This window comes from Dipteris shenzhenensis, chromosome 32 (genome assembly GCF_047967505.1).
Source record: "Dipteris shenzhenensis isolate YYH24624 ecotype China chromosome 32, Dip_SZ_1.0, whole genome shotgun sequence".
Classification (NCBI taxonomy): Eukaryota; Viridiplantae; Streptophyta; class Polypodiopsida; order Gleicheniales; family Dipteridaceae; genus Dipteris; species Dipteris shenzhenensis.
Window position 1 is genome coordinate 26,893,838 of NC_141627.1, and position 21,000 is coordinate 26,914,837.

A 21,000-nucleotide genomic window follows, 5' to 3' on the forward strand; every position below is an offset into this window, starting at 1 on the left:
TATAACTTTCCTAAGAAATAGAGAAGCGGTCGGAAAGATATGGGCAGTTTACTGGATGGGGGTAAAAACTATCTTAAAAAGAAATAGTCACACACAGAGAGTCATAGATTTTTGGTTTGGAATTTAATACAATGATTGAAGAAATAAGATGATGCTCCTTGAAGAGAGCTTCGCACTGATATAATTTTCATCCAAATGGGACCACGAAGCGACTGCTTTCGAACTGAGTTAATAGAGATATTCATCACTAGGAAGGGGACATTAAAAAGAAGCCTTTATACCAAGAGACCACACCATACTATGCTCCCTTAGATGAGAATGAAGATGGTAACATCCCAAGTGATGTTGTACTCAAGCATAGGGAGAAGGAAAGGATTAGCGGAGGCCATAATCTCAGCAACCCGGTCTGCACCAAAGAGAAGAGCGATACATTGTTGAAAGAAGATCTTGCGGCTCAACATGACATGAATTGATATATATCTAGGAGTTTGAAGGGGATGATTGGGTTGGATGGGTAGGTTCCGAGGAAACATTGCACCTCCTTCATAGACACCTTTACACTTAGCTCAAAATACTCTCCAAACTATCATAAGACACAGAGACCCATAATTTCAGGAAAGACATGATATCAAATATTCAAACACATATTGATATGCGCCTTAAAATGAGCTTCGCTCTAATATAAGTTTTGTAAGAAACAAAGAAGCGGTCGGAAAGATATGGGTAGTTTACTAGATGGGGGTAAACACTGTCTGAAAAAGAAATAGTCACACACAAAAAGTCATAGATTTTTGGTTTGGAATTTAATACAATAATTGAAGAAGTATATGATGCTCCTTGAAGAGAGCTTTGCACTAATATAAGTTTTGTCCAAATGGGACCATCGAGCGAAAAGTTATGAGCAAAATACTGACAGGGGGTCAAACTGTCATGAAAAACACCTACTCCTTCTATTGGTGCTGACTTGGGAGAATACTACCTCCATGCTTTGACTTCATCAATGATCCAAGTCCCATAGAGGTCGCCTAGGAGGGAAGGAAGAGCTCACTTTTGGCTTGGGAAATAGATAAGACCTTCATTACCAATAGAGTGAGACTCCACTCCAATGCAACTCAAAATACTCAAACACAAGGGAGAAGAAAAGGTTTTATACATACAAGAGGGAGCGAAAGCTCCAAGACTACTCATAGAGAGAATAAAATAGAGAGAGATGGACTCAAGATTCTACATAACAGAATATCTAAAAGAGGGAGAGAAGGCTTATGGAAGAGGCTTAAGGAGACTATAGCTACAACAACATGAGGCCTAATGGTGGAAGAGATGATGAACAAGGGAGAGGAGGGCTCCTTTTATAGAGATTTTGTCACCCTCCTTCACCCATTTACAATTGCTGCCTATAGATTCTTTTCCCCATCAATCACATAAGCCCGTATGTCACCATCCATGTCCTTTTTGGCTACTCTTGCCATGTGTCCCATCAAAAGATGCTCAAGACTCTTAAAATATTGAGAAAGTCAAGAGTCTCCCCACATGGAGCCCATAGGGACCCTCTCTTTTCCATATGTCCACATCCTCCTTATTCCACATGGGAATTCTAGAAGGATTCCTCTTGACTCCACACTCCTCCACATGCCTTCCACATGCTTGGCATGTGGCCTCTCTTATATTATTGGAACACATGGACATGAGCCCACCTCTTTATATCACTCACTCTTCCTATTTTCTGAAAAACCCATAATATCCCATACACAAATAACACTCACCCCATACCAAGGTATTTATAATTCATACCTATGGTACTTACAATGATCCATTCCAATCATCCTCTCAATCCCATACAATATCTTAGAAAATAGAACTAAGTGAGAGCCGCTAGGCTATCACTTGATACTCAAAACTCTTATCAAACATAGAAGAAAACAATACCAATGCCAAATAAAAAATATCAATTTTTGGCTTCACAATATGTTCAAAACTATTGATATACAACAATGGTTGGCAAAACATTATGTCCATGTGTAGCATGATAAGTTCAAGCTCTTATGAAACAAAGGATTTTCAACAAATGTTTTTTTAATATCTAGAATTTTGACACTATAATATGATAAATGGCTTTGTTCTTATCACACCAATCGTTTTGACTACAAACATGACCATGTTTGGAGTCATATTGACCAAGTTATGACCAACTTAAGACTAGTTGTCCAAGCTCCCCAAGTACAGCCATGGGCTGCGCTAGCGCAACTGCTTGGGGGGTTGGATAGCCAATCTTATTTTAGCCATAACTTGGTCAATATGACTCCAATCATGTTCATGTTTGTAGTCAAAACGATCGGTGTAATATGAACAAAGACACTTCTTGTGTTAAATTGTCAAAATTCTACATAATTCAAAAGTTTTGGCGTAACATTTCTATTGAACACTTATAATTGGTAGACTTTAACTAGAACTAGGAGTCTTTATTGGTAAAAAGGTTAGCTTCTTGTCCATAGAGACCTCAAAGAGTATCTTTAAAATTGTCTTTTGAAATGGTTTAGAAAGCATAAAGCACTAGGTGGGGCTAGGACACCTTGTTGGCATAAAGGCTTTCATGATTTTCTTGTGATATGGTTTGAGGATTACATATATTTTCATCAACAGTCATGATTAAAGAGACATGAAAGGTCTTCAAGATTAGGATCTATTACATTATTGGTATACATGCCTTGGTTGTAGTGCTTGTGTGGAATGCTTGCCTTCAAATACATGATGCTTTTTATGCATGACCAAAAAGATGATTTGAAGGCATGCCTTTAATCATTGCATTGGTTTGAAGATCAATGATTTGAAGGTTTTTTTGTAGAATACAATTTTGAAATGATGACCTTTAAATAAAAAATGAATCCTTCCAATCATTGCATTTCTTTGAAGATGTGCATGCTTCCAATCAGTCAAATGCTTCCAATCAGTCAAATGCTTCCAGTCAGTACATTGCTTCGAAGACTAATGCATGTTTAGAATACTCTAAATATGCAACCACATAAGAATCTATCATCTGAACCCCTTACCCTCTTTTATTGAGCTCTCTCACTCCTCTAAATCGATGTCCTAGAACTTGGCCAATTAACCTTACTTCTCACGTGATCACAGATCAAGGGTTGTGTGTTATAAGTGTTGCTCAACATATGTGAGTCTTATATCATGTGAAGTCCCCCAAGTGTTGTGTTATATAATGTTCTGAAAAATGAAGTCCCCCAAGTTCAGCCCAAGAAAAGCTCGCAAAAAAATGAAAAAGCTTGCAAAAAAGAAACACCGTGTACTTCTTATATCATAATATCATAACAAGATTTGGTGTACCTATTGATATAATATCAGACAGAGGAACACACTTCATCAGCAAAACAATCAGGAAAATGACAAAGCTCCACATGATGCTACACAAAAAGTCAAAAATTTACTACCCTCAAGGCAATGGTCAAGCTCAAGGTACCAACAAAATCATGAAGAAGATATTCAGGAGGATAGTGGTGATAGACAATTCCATAGATTGGGACCAGAAATTGAATTTAGTTCTATGGTCATTAAGAATAAACCTACAAAGTGGCCATAGTTCTGATGCCATTCAAACAAATCTATGGTTGTGGTGCCCATAGGCTTTCACAAGAAGAATTAGCTAATTTTAGACCAGCAATTATTGCAATTAGATGAAGACAGGCTTCACAACTCCTACATTGCAAACATCATTCAAAAGAAAAGAGCTGCTTGGATCAACAGAAATATCAAATTCAAATTATTCTGAAAAGGTGATCTAGCTTTAATATTTAACACAAAGCTAGGGAAGAGACTAGGAAAGTTCAAGCTGAGATATGATGGACCTTTTAGGGTCATGGAAGTTTTTAATCAAGGCATATTCAGCCTAGCTGATCTTCATGGTAATGTTTTTGATAGCCTGTTAATGGATTTTGGCTCAAACCATATGTGGGTCCTAATCCATTAGAAACCAAGACTAATCTGGTATATATCCAAGCCTATACTAATATATATCAAGTTGTGAGTATTATCAATATGATACAGGTAGAAAAAAAACTACATTCGATAGCAATCCTCGACACATGGCCAAAGATCAAATAGATGCACCAAATTCCCAGTTTACACCAAATTCCGAATTGAGTGCAAGCCAATTTTGAATTTCAAGATATCACTGGCTTTGTAATGCCAACTATCACTAGTCAGTGATACCAATCAATGCAATGGCACATTATATGTGTAATTCCCTGATAGACCCAAAGCATAAGAAGCAAAAATATAGAATGATAACTAAATTAAGAGAAGCAACTCTAGCAACGGAGGCTCATGATGACATGGAAACACAAGTGAAAATAGTGAAAATTTAGAAAAGACAACAACAATGGACTCTCATAGAAAACCAGGTGATAGCTCTCCAAATCCCAATCCAAACTGACAAGGAGGAAGAGCAAAGATGTTTCGACCAATACCCAAATCACCCACAAAGGAAAATGAACTTTGCCAATGACCTCGACACCTCCAAAATCTAGCCAAGACAAATGGGAGCACAACCACATGCACTTAACATGGAGTAGCAATGCCATGACATTGGTCCACAAAGATCGGTCCATACACAAAGTCAAATTGGCAGACACACTCCAAAAGCAAGGCGAAAAGATATCCACGACCATGCACATTCATCTGGAAAAAGGTACCACCCATCCACATATGACAAAAGAGCCGTAAGCCTAACCACTCACAATTCGATCACAATGTGGCACTCAGTGATGAGATAGGGAGTCTCATAGTCCCCGACTACCCATAGAGTCCTTGGCGGAAGCAGCTTCCGAGATCAAACTAAAAATCTGCCCAAATCTATCTTGACCAAGATTTGTCTCCACAAGGCACTAAAAGAAAAAGGCTTTCTGATGTAGGCCTCACCAACATTATTGGGGGCCCAACAGCACAATCGACACTGATTTGACCAATAAAGATAAGCAGAGATCTGACTGCACTCCACCATACCTATGCCCAAATACCTCCCACAGATCCAACCATGAGTGCCCAACAACATCTATCAGGCCACAAGCCGGATGTATAGGATCCCATCGCATTTGCCATCGACAAGGTCTGTCATGCATTCTGAGTGCAAAAATCCAACATTTTGTTGCATACAAACTCATCATGCACAATAATCATCCACTTTCATCAACATTCATTGGCTGCTTTGTAACGTTTAGAAGTGCCAACCGTCAACTACAAGCAACACGCGCACTTCTTCAACCCAAATCACATTATGTGATCTTGAGTCCTCACCGACACCCTACTCACACTCCAAAGATTCCTTCCCCATCTATATGGCCCCAAAATGCTCACTCACTCTTGCTCATGCATTAACAAATGCAGCAGCTAGCTTGCAGTTGACATTGCTCAATGACACATCTATACAAGAAGACACGATGGGGAAGAAGAAAGGCCAAATGCATTCAAAAAATCCCTCGAAAGAAGGACATAGAGGACCCTGAACCAATTGCTATGGCTCTTCCAAACAAAGACGAGTCAAATGACAAACAGATCATACGCCCATCAAAGAAGCAGATGCTCTAGAAAAGTTTCAAGGTGTTTCATGTGTCACTCAACCCCACACAACATAGTAAGTGGCTATAGAAATTCAACCTCCAAGATTATGCAAATTTTCCCTAGAACACATGGAAATCCCAGCCTAATTCTATAAAGCTGTATGAGCACTTCGAGAAGAATGTAGGCATGATCGTACCTACTCTAATGGCAACACCGACTGTCATCTTGCATGTGTTAAACCTTCCCCTCACACAGGATCAGGACACGTACAACAAGAATGTGGAGGCCAACATTCAGAAGGAATTCGGACCTCCGAAAATGGCAAAGAACTATTTCTTTGTCAAAAAGTTCAAGAACCTTCTCGATGACAGCAGCTCGAATGGTGCTTGAAATGGGTTCAATTGCTTGTAAAGACAAACACCATGAGTCGCGAGTGCTATGCAATCATCTGAGTGGCGGAGAAGGGCATGCAAATTTCTTGGAGAAATGTGCTCCACCCTAGACTCATGTATGATGTGTCCAAGAAGGACCTAAGCAACACTAACAAGCACTCCAAGGTAGCCCCTTTCATTACTACTTTGTCTGACTTTGCAAACAAATCTGCACCCCGTCCTTGGAAGGTCATTGTGCAATACTGGTAAGAAAGAACCAAGGATGGTCATGACCCATGGTCATGACCCACAAGAGCCCACAGGAAGACCCCAAAGGAAAGGCAAGAGCAGTACAACAACAGCTGCTGATGGAGGCAAACTACATTACAAAAGAAACAAATTAAATGATATATGGGAAGCCTCTCATAGACACTTTGTGGGATACTCCTATCGGAAGAGAAGAATTATTGGTTGGACCCTCCAATGTAAAGAAGGCCAAGAAGACCAAGCTGGCAGCTTGAAAGATGTCAGTCCCCAAGCTCACATAGCAGATCAATGATAGTGAAGAGGACATTGAAACAGTCATGTTGACACCTCCAAAACATACAGCAGAAAGTCTGGTGACTCTGACCATTGTGAAGCCAAGAACCTAAGGTGGTACATTGGGCAAAGTCTCCAGTTCAAATGCTGAGCACGCAATGACCATTCTCAAGTCATTTTTGTGGAGATGGCTGACCTACAATTGATAGAAGCATATCAAACCCTATAGGCTAATGTGAAGAATTGATTACTGGTGATTGCTAGAAAGCCATATGAAGCTTTTGCTTCAGTAGTTTATGCTTATGAAGCCATGGTCCAAGAGATGGAGGACATGCGACCCTCAGGGGGGTCACTATGTATACACCCTCTATATCACGTGCGTTCAAGGCCTATATTTAAAATCCCTTATCTGTAAATTTTTTCATTAATAAAATGTACCCCTTTTCTAAACAAATCTGTAAATTTTTTCCAAAACTATTTTAAATAGTCCCTTATGTATATTTATTTCTATAAATTTTAGAAATAAAAAATATCCTTCTGTTGAACTCACATGATAGGGTTACATATCATGAGTGACCCCCCCGAGATGCGACCCAAGCTGAGAAAGATGGCATAGCAGGATACCCCGATAGATGAACTTGAATTTGTAAACAGCCCCCAAATATATTTTCTCAACGCTAAGTTCGATATCTTAATCGATGCTACAGTAGAGGTGGAACCGACAGAAGAACCCATCCTTGTAGAAGAATGCATAGAGCCCGGTTCTAAACCTAGGGAGGAACACAGTAGTCGCAAGGAGCCAACTGTCACTAACACCATGAATCCAATATGGATGATGAGCTTATTGGAGGCAAACCAACGAGTCAGGAAATGGTACCCACTTCGAATGAACCTCTCTTTGGCATGAAAGAGAGTTTTGACATCAAATGTAGCTTGAGAAAAAATTTACAGCACAATAAAGAATATTTCCAATAGGGTAAGGGTTCAAGTCTGATAGCAAAAGTGAGAGAGCAAGAAAGAGAGGAGTGCACACGATATAGCTACCTATACACTAAGTGTATTGACAATGAACATGAAGATATACATGTGAACCCCTTAAGGTTAGGGTTAGGGTTAGGGTTTGCCCCTATGCCCTATATGGATAGTGCAATTTACACTATCTTTAACACCCCCTCTTGAATTGCACTGGGTAAGTAGAGGGTGCATGTACAAGACCTTTTTGTGGATTTCATTTGGTGCATATGCTAGCATCCAAAACAAAAAGAAAGCTAAAAGAAATCAGAGTAGTATGTGCATATGTGAGCATAGTGACTATGTAGCAGAAGCATGTACAATGAGTACAACTTATGTGGTCCTATACAAGATGTGCATTTACCCCTCTTAAGTTGTGTGTCATCCTTCGCCTTTGGAAATAAACCCAGAAGATAGGCCAAAAGGAAGAGGAAGGAAATATGCAGAAAGTCAAGTACGCCTGGAAAAACTGGTTGATCGAAAGATGACTGCGTGAACAATTGTGTATGGCTGCGTGCTAAACATGTCATTTGTCATCGTGGAATGTGCATCTGCTCTATGGAAGAGGCATCCAGATGTGAGGCTAGTCGATGTAGCTATGGTGATGTGATCCGCGGTAGGTTGTGACATATGAGGTTGTCACCAACCCAAAACAAGTGACAGCAATGTGCGAGGCATGCTGCAGTAATGTAATCTCTGTCGAATGATGCGGGGTCGAAGAAGACCGTATAGTCAATGTGGACAAAGTGATCCAAGGGCTGAAAATTTGGGGCCGAAGATGCAGGTATGATACACTGCTCTGCTGAAGAAGAGGCCCGTACAAATGACAAGGTATGGCAACCTATCGAACCTGTATGCTCAACTATCATGAGTTGATGTGTGCATGAGATGTAGCATCTGTCATAGGCTCGTCGAGAAGGAGCTGACAGTATAAAGGCCTAGAAGCCTGAAATACAACTGTGAATGCATAACATGTCCCTGAGGCTAATGAGGTGCCAAATGCTGATGTAGGGACTGATCTGAAATCCTAGATCCAACCACTGATGTGCATTAATTATAGACTGTATACAATAGCCATAAGTGCATGATGAAACACTGAGTCTCCCCAAGTTGCGCTATGGCTAAACCTGATGATGTCCACTACACTGGGGTTGGAACTGCACTGATGCATAGGTATCCTCATGCTGAGGAATGATCTGCTGATTGAAAGAGGTGGTGGTCATAACTAGATCCAAGGGTGGTGCAATGCGGCATGATTGAGCCAATGCTAAAATGTCGTGAAGACTGATCTGCTAATTTGTGCTGAAGGGAACTGAGCCCATGGTATGCTATGTCAGAGGTGAAAGCATCAGTGATGGATGCTGGAATGGAATCACCTAAAGAGCTGGATGTGCTATGGCATGTATCTCTACATGTGGCGAGAGATGTGAGTGCCTCATACTGAGGACTTACCTACTATAAATATGCATGATCACTGAACTCCTGCTGAGTATCTACATCTGTGGCAAAGGATGGAGTCAGATCCATGCATGAGGGTGATGGATGTACATCACTAAAATCAAATTGAGCTAATGTAGATGGGATTGCCTCATACTAAGGACTTACCATAAAATATGGCTTGAGTTGAGGGCTTACTACTGAATGTACCTGATGCTGAGGGCTTACCAAGAAGTGTGCCTCATGTTGAGGGCTTACCGATGAGGAATGTGCATGATAAAAAACTGCGGGCTGATACATGCTAACATTAGAAGCATCTACATCTACACATGATCTGTCAAGGCCAATGAGGCTCGAGTCTACATCATAGACTAGTACATACCCTGTGGCAATAAATGGTCGAAGAAGGTTCTCTCTCCACTCACGGATCTCGTCCAGAGTCATGACTAGTGTATCATCAATTGTGTGATGCGGATAACTCCATGATGGAGGCAGTCTGGTGCTCTGTGCAAGAGGCATATCGGCGAGAGTGTCTACCCCTGAGAACACTATAAACGAGCTGCCACTGGGGGGCTTACGCTAAACGGTCAAAACCAAGTCATGTGAGAATGTTTGTGTGCCAAGGATCAAGCATGTAGTAGAATGATGACAACTGCGTGTTGGGCGTAGCCAAGAGGTTGTACAAGGCTGATGTATCTGTGCGAAAACCAATGCCAAAAAATTGTCAACAAGCATGACTGTACATGGGTGGCATGTGTGCGTGCAAAGGTGCAACAATCCTGAATCCAAGAAGGGATATCTCTGCCAAGTGTGGCACTGCTGTGGTGAACTCTCAAATGCTAAGAGAACTGAAGTGGTGTCAGTGTGTGAATCTATATACTGATGATATATCCGATGGGACTGACACCGGTGGGAACTAATCGGGTAATGCGGCAATGGCTTGCTTGGCTTGGTGGAGTTGGATCTCCTCTATAATGGTGCTAGTCCTACAACTAGACTACATGCCTAATCACAAAATGCAGCAAATGAATTTTATCTTCATTCATTTTAAGTGCTGGGTATGCTGCAAAGGATCAGGAGGTGGTTCCGATGATGAGGATTTAATGATGCTGACCTATGGAAATCTCAAATGGTAGATCTGAGGTGCTCATCAGTGCTCTATTAGAGCGTGAGATGGCAATCATTTTTCCTTTTTACAGCTTTGCAAAATTCCCTCTGGATCGAAGGATACGGCTCCCAAAAGGATAGCCAATTTTTGATCCCAAGAAGGTCCAAAAATGATGACGTGGATGCAGGGTGATGTGGAACTGTGTGTTCATATCCTGCTTCCAACTATGCCTGTGTGAAGGCAAGTGTGCCTTGCTGGCACTGTGCCATGTTTCATTGCTGACTGGGCATGCTGATTGTGTAGGTTGATAGGACTGTTGAGGTGGACTGGGCTACTGACTGGGCATTGCCACAGTTCATGAGACTTGAAGGTTGACTCAAGGTTTATGTAACCTGGGTTAGTTCCACCATTAACTAAGACATAGTCAGGGTTACCAACCCTATCCACTTATTAACCAAGGTTAACTTAACCTAATCAATCTCATGCAAAAAATTGACCCAAGGTTAACAAACCCGGGTTAGTTTCACCCCCTTATCCGTTTGCCACATGTCAAGTGGTTGGAGCTTGGAATCTTGATAGATTTGACAAAATCTTCAAAAGATTCTATCAAACGTCGTCTATCCGTTGATGGAGGCTCTTCCATTGGTCGTCATGGAGGGTCGATGAAGGAAGAGATAGCACTATGAATGGAGGCACTGAGGAGCTGTGAGGGTTGTGTTGAGAGGATGAGCCATGGCCCTGAGGCATTGGCTAGAGCTAGGGAGCCGCTCGGGTTGAGAAGGTGCTGTGGCCCGTCAGGGTGGGTCATTTAAGAAGGTAGTAGTCATTGAAGGAGGTGGATGTTGGCAATCGTTGAAGCTTGGCAGAACATTGGACCATACAGTGGAGTCGTTGCTTGGATAAGGCAAGCGCTATGGAGGATGTAGGTCATTGGAAGAAGCTCGTCGGTGAACTTGTTGCCCGTCATTGGGCTAGTCGGAGAATGCGCTGATGCCTGTGAGGCTATGTGGAGCTTAGTCGTAGAAGACTTTTATTGTAGGTCGCGGAGGCCGCCGTGGAGTCGAAGCACTTTGGCATTTGTAGAGGCCGTTGGAAGTGCAGTAAGTGATTGTGATTGATTTGATCTGAATGTTGCGAGGGCAAGATCACCTCCACAAGAGCTTCCATAGCTTTGGAGCATTGCTGGTTGGATGCAGCTGGTTGCTAGAGCCGTTTTTTTGTAAGCACAGTCATGAAGTCGATGCTTGGGGCTCCCAAACATCGTTGATAGTTTGTAGGACTTGTTGCCTTTGATGCAATAGGCTTGTTGCAAGCTTTGAGTTGGGCTGTGTGATAGCAATGGTTGCCCTTGCTAGTTGTCTCAACCCTTGAGCCTAGAACATCTATGAGAATCTAGGAGGAACTAGATATCTCTCACAAACTAAAATGAAGTCTCTCTCAAAAACTCCAAAATGAATAGCAACACTAAAACAAAGGTATCTCGCTCTCCATAGCTTGAAATGATAAACTTTATCAAGTAGATCGAAGAGGAGAAGATGCTCTACAAGATGAGATCTATAGATGAAGAAGGTGCCTCACAACAGGGAGGGCATGTGCCTTGATGGAGCAAGGGCTTGTGCCTTGATGAAGCAAGGGCTTTCACTCTCTCTGACGAAAATTTCTCTCAATGGAAGATGCCTCATGCAAGGAGGCTTGACACTCATGAAGGGAGTGGGAGCACCATCGGCTCTAATACCATGATAGTGGAAGTGAGAGAGGGAAAGAGAGAGGAGTGCACATGATATAGCTACCTATACACTAAGTGTATTGACAATGAACATAAAGAAATACATGTGGACCCCTTAGGGTTAGGGTTAGGGTTAGGGTTTGCCTCTATGCCCTATATGGATAGTGCAATTTACACTATCTTTAACAGAGTCTACATCTTTTTGTTCCAAAAATATTAACCACTGAGGAGTGCCAGGTGTTGAGGGGTAACTCTACCACCCTACTAAGCCACTACCTCCAGGAGCTTGTAATTCAAAAATGGTTATAACTATCTCCAAGAACTCTCTTGGATTTTGTCTCTACAAGGATTCCTGTAGCCAACTATTATCGAACTACATTCTGATTGAGGTATTAGTCTAGTTTTGGCTTAAGCTGAACTCTTTTGTTGTTAAAGAAAATATCAAGAGAGACTTTTGTGTTTAGCTCTTCTGTACCTTTGAATGTCTTGAATTATATATGTAGTCATTATTTCAGTTATCCGCTCTATTTTTTACTATGTATTGTTCTTCAAAATTTCTTTTCTTCCAGTTAAAATTAGTCAAGCATTTTGCATTGTGAGTTAACTAGGAACATTTGCCAAAAAATGCAATGCATGCCAGAGTTCAAGGGACAACCCACCATCAAGGATCACATTTTGCATTATCTAGTTCTCCCTTTGGAGCCATTTCAAAAGTGGGGCCTTGATTTTGTTGTCCCATTCAAGCCCACTACCCCCTGATTTGGAAACGAATACATCTCGATGGAGACAGACTACTTCACCAAGTGGGTTGTTGGTGGTATTGAGAAAGGGAATAAGGCTAAGTAAATCTAGCTAATGTAGCTCCAAACATTTGCCTAATCTATGAGGTATTTTTCCTTCTTGAGTTTTTATTCAATCAAAGTACTCATCATTTACTGAATCTAAACTTATAAATCTAAATTTGAGCTTTTGTTTGATATTTGATTTGTAATGGCCTCTTGTTAATTATATGTTTTAGTTAAGAAGAGGAGTCTACAAAGCTTAAGGTGTCTTATGTACTACTTTTTGCAAATTTTCAAGAATTTGCGATGGCCATGAGAAATACATTGATAATTCTTGGTATATGATGGAGAAGCCAAAGATTTTTCACCTCATTCTAAATTTGGAAAAAGTGACAAGCTTGAAATTTTCTACCCAAGTATTTGGAAGTGTCAGAGCGGTCTTTAGGTTGGATTTGCTTCCACATGGGGACTACATGGTGGCCATATGTAATGATAACATGAAAGGCCAACATGTAATAAAGTTCAGAACAAACTCCAAGAAGTAGTTCTTGCAAGAGTGCAAAATTATTCAAAGTTTCCATATATAGGTGATGCCTTGCACTATAAGCATGGCCATATAGTCAAAGATGGTGGTGCACTTGGATATTTGGAGGGTTTGGTACAACATTCAACTTTGGCGCACACTATCCAACCGCAGATGCAAACTACAATGAGCAAGGAAAGAAAAAGACTCCAGTTAAATTAGATGCTGGTGTGGAAGCTATGGTTGTAACTCAAAGAGGAGAAAGAATACCTCGAGCTGAAATAGAAGATAAAAAAGTAACCAATTACAATGAGGTGAGAGGTAGGGTGATAATGATAGTGACATCAAGAATGAAGAGGCTATAGAATTCTATTGATGACGACTTGGTTCACTCACCCATGCTAACTTTAAGGTGCTCGATGCTCATCACCTCTATCCCAACCATGTGCGGTTCTTGGTGAAGATGCTCACTCTTGCAATCCTTGGTGAAGCGTGCTCTTTCAATCCTTAGTGATGAACCATATGCCAATATTAACACTCAGAGTTTGGGGATAGTTGTTGAACAAAGAATCATATGCTAAGGAAAAATAAGGTCGTGTAACTTGCTCCTACAATTTAGTCAGAGGGTCCTTGCACAAATCATGGACATTGTTGCACATGGCTTCCACCACTGTAACATGACTATTTTTTAATTTTTATAACTCCCTCAAAATATGTGCATAGTAAGATGACAGATTAGGCATACTAGGATTGGGGAGTTGACAGATTTGGGTAGTAATCAACTATCGCTCAAGCTTGAAAATGTTATGCTGATGCACGCCTTGCTCCTCCAACAAAATGATTAAAATCCTTTATGGGCCGATCAAATAAGATAGAGATAATAGGTTGAACTGGCCCTAGGATATTGTGATACAATGATTGTGGGGGAGTAGGGTTAAAATCGATCTCCTCAATTTTCCACCAGGACCGATAATGAATAGGCACCCTTTCTTAGCCTAGTACTTGGTGCAAGCCTTCAGATACTGGCATGGCCTTGGAAAGATCTTGATTTGGCAAAATTGGATCGGCATCAAAAACCTGCTTGGATGTTTGGATCTCCATGTCACAATTGTTATCTACCAAAAATGAGACTTGCACTATGGTCTCTACAAAATCATAGCAATTTTGGGGGTGACCATGCTCTTGGATTCAACTCAACCCAGTGCATCAAGAAAAATTAATGCCTTGGCCATTTCTTCCTCTTCTTCCTTAGTGCTTAAGGTACCTTCACCTCCTATAGGCTAGGACTACAAGGTACCTATCTGAGTGTTGGTGTGAGATAGCTAGCGCACACGATCTTCACATGTCAAATCATTGTTGTCTAGTGGCTATCTTCAGAGCACGAATGTTCATCAGGTGCTTGGAGGAATTGGATAAGGGATTTAAGTATGGCATCATGCTCCAACTTTGCTTGAGCCTAGTTTCTCCTCCCTTAATTCATCAGCCATGGAAGCTGCCTAACAGAGCCGAGCATTCTCTTTTTGTAGCCAACAGCTAGAGTGTCTTAGGGTTTATGCTTTTTTTTTTCATCTTTGCCACCCAAACCTAGAGCTTTACGTTGGTTGTTGCAACATTCACTAGTTTGGTTTGGGACTTGGTAGCAATGGTTTTCAGTCTCTCCACCTCATACTTGAGAATGCCAAAGTTTGTCTATAGCTCGTTGTGAGTTTGATTTGTCAGGGAATAATTCTACATCAATACAACATGTACTAGCCTCCTGCTATCTAGCTTCTCCTGTAAGCTCTTACACTTGGAAATAAGATCCTCCTTAGCCTGTGTTCGACTCACTGTTTGATACTCAAAGAACTGAGCCAACTCCTCCATGTACTACGTCTGAAGAAAAAGATTGTGCTCCAAAACTTGGTGAGGGAGCCAGTGGTTGGCTAGATAGTCGAGGGCTTGAGCTGCTGGACCATATTCTCCATTAGGATATGCCACTAGGACTTGATGGCATTCCCATCTTGGTGATAATCTTGTGTTAGCAAAGAGTCAATGGATAATGGCTCAAGAACAAGAAAACCTTGCAAAGCAAATAGAGGAGAGGGTAGTGTGGCACAGAATTTGGGGGCTTAGTTCTAGTCACTTCTTAGAGTCAAAAGAACAAGAGGGAAAGGAAAATAGATGAATCAAAGCAAGATAAAGATATAAACATCAAAGGTGAGATCATAGTTCAACATGGAAAAGAGGAAAGGTTGACGGGAAGCATTGATTTCTGCCAAGGGTTCGGTGCCAAAAGTAAGAGCAAGCCTCTATTGGAAGAAAATTTTCATACTAAGAGCTACATGGATGGAAGTTAAGGGGCTGAATTGGTAGGGCACATTCTGACGTATGGGGTTGTTGTGTCACATCATCTTGATAAAGCTTAACACAAGAGAACCCACAATTATTGGAAATAAAAATACAGCTATGATAGCATCGAAATAGCTCTTCCTTTGACCCTCCAAACCCAAAACAAAGAACACATCCTTGTAGGGTTTGAAAAGACAAGAATGTTGACATATAGTTCACGAAAAATGGAACAAGAGATGAAAAGTTAGGACCATTCTAGTAACAGACTCCAAAACTGTCCCAAACCCAAGTCTACTCTGTTTTGCACATTGTAACATTTTCTCAGCAAATCAAAACATGAAATAAATACATAAATGGATAGAGCTCAAAGTGATCAAGACTTTGATATAGGTTTCGACCAAAACGGAGTAGGAAGCAAGAAGTTATGGCCGTTTTACGACCAGGTACCAAAACAGTCCATGAGTGACTTGAGCAATAGGAAAAGGCAATGATTTCTCTTACTGAAGGGGTTGCTTCCACAGTACATATTGGAATAAAATTGCCCTAAAGGGTAGAGAATTCCCTTAGAACAGATCCCAAAACAAGCCATACATGAGCACAAACGCAGCTCCCGAGCAAAGAGGGAAAAAAATATGAGAAAATGGGAAAAGAAGGGAAGATCGGAAGCCAGGAAAGCTTCCCAATGGGAGAGAACTACAAAGAAGAGAGGGGCTAAGGCTCAAGGGAAAGGAGAGGCATGGAAGGAGCTAGATACAAGGCAACGGCAAGGCTACAAGGAGAAAATGAGATGCTTGAGAGAGAGGGGAGGGGCTTCTTTTATAGTGCAATTCTCACCGGTACCTTCCTTCACCCTATTACATTTGCTGGCAGTAGATTCTTTCACCCCTTTGTGACATAAGGGCATGGGTCACCATCAATTGTCCTTTTAGGAGGATTTTGACAAGTGTCCCATCACAAGATGCTTCTTTATCCTTTTGAGTAGAAAAGTCAATAGTCCTCTCACATGGAGCCCAAGAGGACCCTCCTCTTTTCCACATGTCAACATCCTCCACATCCCACATAAGAATTCTAGAAGGATTCCTTTTGACTCCACACTCCTCCACACTTTTCCTCATGCCCTCCACATGCTCTCCATGTGCACTCCCTATTATTTTAGTACATTATTGAGTCCATGTAGGCTTTTGGCCCACTCTAAATATATGACTTGTTGAGATATCAAGCTCTACCCACGATACATCTCCTGGATGACTATCATTTATGTCACCGCCTATGTTAGTTGTACTCGTGGTGTAGTTAGACTACCACGTATGTTTTTGGTTTGGGTTCACATATGAACCACGTATTCTAGGGTTTGACATATATGGTATTTCCCTCTTCTATTGTATTGTTGTTGTGTGCAAAAGTGAAGAAAGGCTTCACCCTCCAACCTTGTGTCCTCTCTCTTTTGTGTGTTGTGAAGAAAGCTGAACTTGAGTCTCCTATCTCTCTCCCTTATTCTTTACATGGTATCAGAGCCTTGTTCGTGGTAAGGAGCTCAAGAAAGCAAGCCAAGTTTGTGGTGTCCTGGTAAGAGGACAAGTGTTGCTTTCCTATTTCGAGTTTGGGAGCAAATCTCTGCAGGTAGCACAGCCAGAAGTGCAGGAGTGCACTGTTTCAGATTGAGAGGCCCTTCGCGGTGTGGCGAGAGCGCAGTATATGCTGCGGGCGAGGGCAAAGCCCTCGGTGACTTCATTTTTTTGATTTGAGGCCGTTTCGGGTCCCGTTTTGGAGGCGGAAGTTCTTCGCAGGCACTCAGAAAAAGGCCCTGTTTTTCGCTGTGCGACCACTGCGCGGCTAGTCGGTGGAAAGGTGCCACAGAAATTGCATCGTATGCCTGTGTGCAGAGATATTGGGAGTTGCAGATTCATGCCTGTTGCCTGTTGATGCAAAATCGTCACTAGGAAGTGACTGTGTGGTGAAATACCACTTTCGTCAGTGTTGCAGATCTGCCCCTGTGAGGCTTTTTGCAGAAGTTTTGCTATTTGCCCTTGTGAGACATTTGCTGTGTTTACAGGTTGCTGTTACAATTTGTGATTTGTAAAATGTCTGAGAATCTGTCTACCATTGTCAGTGAGAAGCTTGACAAGAACAACTTCCAAGCATGGAAGTTCAGGATGACAAACTTCCTTATGGGAAAGGGAGTTTGGGAGTACATCAGTGGTGAAACTGCAGAACCAGTTCTGGGTGCTGCTCCCACTCCTGCTGAATTGAAGGCCTTTAAAGAATGGCATGAAAAAGCCAGAAAATGCCTGTATTGGCTGTCTGTTAGCATTTCAGATTCTATGATTGTGCATATACAGGATCTAGAGACGCCTAAGGAGGCATGGGATACATTGGTGAAGCTGTATAGCACAAATACCAAAGCACGAAAGATGCAGCTAAAGCAGGAGTTGCACAATGTGCAAAGGAAAAATCTGAATATAAATGAGTATTCCTTGAAGGTGAAAGGCCTTGCAGATTCTCTTGCCTCCATTGGAGCACCTGTTGATGATGAGGACTTAGTGTCTGTGACCTTGAATGGTCTTGGGAAAGATTATGCACAGTTTCGGACATCCATTGGAGTCCGTGAAACATTTCCTGATTTTCAGGAACTTATTGCTCTCTTGCTGAGTGAAGAGCAAAGGAATGGTGGTTCAGCCACCTCAACTTCTCAAGAGACTGCTTTCTACTCGAATACAGGTAGAGGCAGAGGTAGAGGAAGAGGCCGTTTGGTGGCCGTGCAGGAAATCAGAACCAACAGCAACAACAGGAAAACCAATCCTATGGAGGAGGACGTGGTAGTTCTAGAGGCAGGGGGAGCCAAAGAGGCCGTGGTTCATGGCAAAGGAACCAGCAAGTAAATAGCAGCACAGAATGCTATTATTGTGGAAAGCCTGGACACAAGGAGAATACATGCTATAAAAAGCAGAATGATATCAAAAGTGGGAAGTTGCAGCAAAGCAACTATGCATCATCAAGTGGGCATGGTGACGACAGAAATGAGCACCTTTTTGTGATGCAGCATATGGTTAGCTCCATGTCAGGAGATGCTGCAGCTTGCAATGATGTTTGGTATGTTGATTCAGGTGCCTCTAACCACATGACCAGTCATGGTGAGTGGTTTCATGATGTTAGAAATTTGGATAAGCCAGGTTATGTTGAAACAGGTGATGATACTACGCACCCAATTACGCAGGTTGGTAAAGTGCCATTGGCTATGCAGGATGGCAAAACGAAGTACTTGGCAGATGTACTTCATGTCCCAAAAATCACTAAGAACCTGGTTTCAGTTGGCCAGATGGTTGAGCAAGGTCTGCAGGTTAGATTTAATCCTGATGGATGCTTTGTTGAGGACTTGAAAAATAAATGCCGCTTGGTTGCGAAAGGCAACAAAAATGGAAGAATGTTCACCTTGGATGTTGATATGCCTGAGGTGAAAGCTGCTATTGCGCATGGGAGAGGTGTCATTGCAGATATTGAGATATGGCACAAGCGCATTGGGCACGTGAATATACAAAGGCTGAAATCTATGCAAACGAAAAACATTGTTGCAGGTTTGCCTAAATTCAGAGTTGAGGGAATGCAAAAGGTATGTGAAGCATGCCAAATGGGTAAGCAGGCCAGACATGCATTTCCCAAAAATGCTAAGGTGAGCAGAAGACCTTTGGAAGTGATCCATTCAGATGTTTGGACAACCAAAGCTGCTTCTATTGGTGGATGCCATTATTATGTGACGTTTATTGATGACTACACTAGGAAGGTGTGGATTTATTTTATGAAGCACAAAAGTGAAGTGTTCAGCCATTTCAAGGATTTTAAGGCCATGGTTGAAAAAGAGAAAGGTGTGCATATTAAAGTGCTAAGATCTGATGGAGGGGGAGAGTACTTTTCAGAAGAATTTTGTGAATATCTAAAAGAACAGGGAATTCAAAGGAAGTACTCATGCAGGTCTACCCCTCAGCAGAATGGGGTTGCAGAAAGGAAGAACAGGCATATTGCAGAAGTAGGACGGGCGATCCTAAATGAGAAAAACATGCCTGATTATTTTTGGGCTGAAGCAGTAGCAACTGCTGTTTATATTATGAACAGAACCCCCACTGCAGCTGTCCATGGCATGACGCCTGAAGAAATGTATACAGGCCAAAAACCAGATATTTCTCACTTGAAGGTATTTGGTTGCATAGCTTATGTTCATGTTCCTGATGAGAAGAGAACAAAGCTGGATCCAAAGGCAGAAAAATGCATCTTTATTGGATATGCTCTGCACCAGAAAGGGTATCGCTGTTATAACCCTTCCACCCGCAAAATGCAAGTGAGCAGAGATGTTGTTTTTGATGAAATGAGCAGCTGGTATGCACCAACTGTTATGGTAGGAGATGCAAATGCAGGAAATGGGAATGCTGCAATAAATGCAGAGCAGCAACCCAGAGAGTCCTCTACTAGTGGATCTAATGCATGGACAGGGAGATTGAATCTAGTGAATCGTCACATGGCAGCCCTGATAGTGTTGTGCAGGTATCACATAAGGGAAAAGAAAAAGTAGACCATGCTCCAGTGTTTGATGTGTCTGCTGGTAGCTCTCATGTTGATGGAGAGTCAAGCGGCTCTGAAATGAGCCTTGATGAGGAACTTGGGATTCCTTCTGTTGTTACACCTGGTGCAAGGAAAAGCAGGCATGATTTAAAGACTCCTGCAACTGATCCAGTTGTACGGAGGTCCACTCGTATTAAGTATCCAGTTGAGAGGCTGAGATATGATGGGTATACTGCACATCACTATGCTTATATGGTCAAGGTTCTAGAGGAGCCAGAGCCCACATGTTTTGAGGATGCAGCAGGGCATAAAAATTGGGAAGCAGCTATGGATGAAGAGATGGCTGCCTTGGATGCAAACCACACTTGGGATTTGATGCCTTTGCCTCATGATAAGAAGGCTATTGGCTGCAAGTGGGTTTACAAAGTAAAGCACAATGCTGATGGGTCTGTTAGCAGGTACAAGGCAAGATTGGTTGCCAAAGGTTTTGCGCAGACATATGGAATTGACTATGAGGAAACTTTCAGCCCAGTTGCAAGGATGGCAACCGTGAGAGCAGTAATTGCTATGGCCGCTGCAAAGGGATGGTCTTTGCATCAGATGGATGTGAAAAATGCCTTCTTGCATGGTGATTTGCAGGAAGAGGTTTATATGATGCAGCCAGAAGGTTATGAGGATAATTCACACCCCGATTTTGTATGCAGGTTGCGCAAAGCCTTGTATGGCTTAAAACAAGCGCCGAGGGCATGGTCAGACAAGATAGGGCAATATCTTGTCACTATTGGATTTCAGATTTCCAATTCAAATTTTTCACTTTATGTGAAAAGAACAAACAGAGGGATTGTGCTTGTGGTCATCTATGTTGATGACTTGATTATTACAGGTGATAGTGATGCAGACATTAATGAAGTGAAGCTGCTGTTGAAGCAGAAATTTGAGATGAAGGATTTGGGGGAGCTGCGTTACTTCTTGGGCATTGAGGTTATTAGATCCCCGAGTGGGATATGGCTGTTGCAAAGGCAATACGGTTTGGACGTGCTGTCCAAATATGGGATGAC